Raw genomic sequence first — 3,250 nt, 5'->3', positions numbered from 1 at the left:
AAGAGATAATTTGATAGCATCACATACTTATATTAGAAAATAAGAAATGTCAAAATCAATGATTTTGGCTTCTACCCAAAAGATGAATATTTTTTAAAGAACAAATGAAACTCAAGTAGAAGTAGCAGAAGAAAGAAAATAATAGAAATAAGAGCAGAAATCAATACAAGAGAAAATGCCTAAAATTTTAAAAACTCAAAGAATTTAATCTGATCCCTTCAAAAGATCAACACGGTTTTGATAAACCTTGGGACAAGCTGGAAAGAAAGATAAAAGAAAGGAAACACATCAACAATAAGAGAAATGAAAGTGAGTATTTAGTTATAAATCCTACAGAAAAATAAAAACATATTAGGAAAGTACATTTATACCAGTAAATTTGGCATATGATATTAAGTGAACAAATTTCTTGAACAACACAAAATCCTAAAAATCATTTAAGAAAAATATAGATCACATAATACCCCTATAATGATTTTAGAAGTGGAATGTATATGAGAAACCTGCTTATAAAGAAACCCATGTTCATATGGCTAGCATGGTGAATTATTTCCAACATTAAAAGAAAATGTAATACCAACCCCACACAAATTCTTCCGAAAACACAGAGCAGAGGTAAAAACTTTCCAACTAATTTTATGAAACTAGCACGACACTGGCACTAAGATCAGACAAAGACATTATAAAAGTAAAATCACACACTAAAATTCTTATCAAAACTTTTAGCTAATTGGTTCCAGAAATATATGAAAACGATAACGCTTTATAATATATGGCTTAGCTAAGGGAGGTCATGTTGTTTTAGCACTTAAAAATCAGTGAATGTAATTGACCGTATTAACAGACTTACAGAATAAAAAGCATATCATCATATCAATAGAAAGAAAAAAGAATTTGACAAAATTCAACATGCATTTATGATTTTTTTAAATCACACTACAAAATAGAAGCAGAGAGAACTTTCTCATATTGATAAAAACGGCACACTATAAAACTGTATTTCTTTAGCCCAATAAAGAGTACCCAGGCAATCTTACAACAAACATATATTCATAGTGAAAGACAATATTTTTTTTATCATTAGGTGAACCAAGACAAAGATGTTTGTACTCATCATGGTTTTTTTTTTTTTTTTTTTTTTTTTTAATGAAGTCTCACCCTGTCACACACACCCAGGTTGGAGTGCAATGGTGCGATCTTGGCTCACTGCAACCTCCGCCCAACCCCCCAGGTTAAAGCAATTCTCCTGCCTCAGCCTCCTGAGTAGCTGAAACTACAGGTGTGCACCACTATGCCCAGCTAACTTTTGTATTTGTAATAGAGATGGGGTTTCACACCATGTTGGCCAGGCTGGTCTCGAACTATTGACCTTAGGTGATCTGCCCGCCTTGGCCTCCCAAAATGCAAGGATTACAGGCATGAACCACCATGCCAGCCCTGTACTCATCATTTCTTATTCAGTATTGTGCCAGAGATACTAGCTGGTGTGATGAGGCAAGAAAAATAAATAAAGGCACTTAGATTAGAAAGGAAAAGAAAAATAAAACTGTTCATTTACAGGCATCTTAAACATTTCTGTAAAATTCCTGAAAAATGTACAAAAAGCTACTAGAATGAATATGTGGGTTTATCAGGGTCATAGGCGAGATGGCCAATGTCAGTCCATTTTGTGATGCTATAACAGAAAACCATGGACAGGGTAATTTATCATAAACATTCATTTAATGGCTCATTATTCTGGAAGCTAGGCAGTCCAAGATGGAGGGGCCAGCATTTTTCAGGGTATTCTTACTGCATTACTTCATGTCAGAAGGACAAAGAGAGGGCAAGAGAGAGGGAAAAAAGGGGGCCAAACCCATCCTTTCATAAGGATACCACCCTTGCGATAAAGAATCCATTCCCACAATAATAGCATTAATCCGTTAATGAAGGCAGAGCCCTCACTGCCTAATCAACTCTTAATGATCCCACCTCTTAAGATTATTACAATGCCATTTAAATTTCAACATAAGTTTTGGAGGGGACATTCAAATGATAGCAGTCAATAAATGAAAATCAATTGAATTTATATATATATATGAGATAAACATTTAGAAATTAAAGTTTTAGAAGTATTATATAGTAGCATAAAATTATAAAATACTCAAGAATTTAACAAAGTATAAGGTTCAATATTGATAACATATCTATCCTTTCCAAATTGATCTATATATGTAATGTAATTCCAATCAAAATTCTAGCAAACTGTTTTGTAGAAATCGGTTAGTTGATTTTTAAAATTATATGTAAATGAAGAATCTAAAATAGCCAAATCGACATTTAAAATTAACAACAAATTTGGAGGCTTTCTAATACATAATTTTAAGCATTACTCTAAAATTAGTAATTAGGACAGTGTGGTATTGGTATAAGAATAAATGTATAAGTTAATGGAACATAATGAGAGTCAATAAATATACCCACATATATAAAATCAATAAATTTTTGACAAAAATATCAGTGAAATACAATAAGAAATGATACAGTTTTTAACATATTGTCTTAGAAAAATAGATAACCATTTGGAAAAATAAATATCATCCACTCTCACCATTCACATAAATTAACTAGAAGTGAATAATATACCTAAATGTAAGACCTTAAACTATAAAATTTCTAGAAAAAAAACTTTATGATCTTGAATTAGGCAACCATAAATCATTAAGTAAGAAATCAATAAATTACATTTCATCAATTTCTTTTGCCTTTTCAAAGACACCATTAGTAAAAGAAAAGGGAAGCCACAAACTAGAAACCAAACCGCTTACAAATATATATCTGAAAAAGAACTTGTGTTCAGAATACATTTAAAATCTGTTATATCACAATATTCATAAGACACATAATCGAATTTTTAAAAGGTAAAGCTTTGAATAAATAGTGCACCAAGAAGAATCTAGGAACTGAAAATGGTCACAAGAAAAAATTCTCAATATTATCAATTATGAGGTAAAATTCAATTAAAACCACTATGAAATACCACTCTTCAGTCACTAGAATGGCTGAAGTAAAAAGACTGACAACACTAGTTATTGATGAGACTGAAGAGCAGCTGTAATTCTCACAAATTTCTCATGGGGATGTAAAATGGTATAGCCAGTGGAGAAATATTTTGCTCTTTTTATACCACTTAATACCTACCAAATGTCCAACCAATTTCACTTTTAAGTGCTTTTCCAAAAGAAACAAAAGCATATAATAAAAAGTATTT

The sequence above is a fragment of the Macaca nemestrina genome, chromosome 6 (assembly GCF_043159975.1).
Source record: "Macaca nemestrina isolate mMacNem1 chromosome 6, mMacNem.hap1, whole genome shotgun sequence".
In the NCBI taxonomy this organism is placed as follows: Eukaryota; Metazoa; Chordata; class Mammalia; order Primates; family Cercopithecidae; genus Macaca; species Macaca nemestrina.
Note: the sequence above shows the minus strand (reverse complement) of the source record.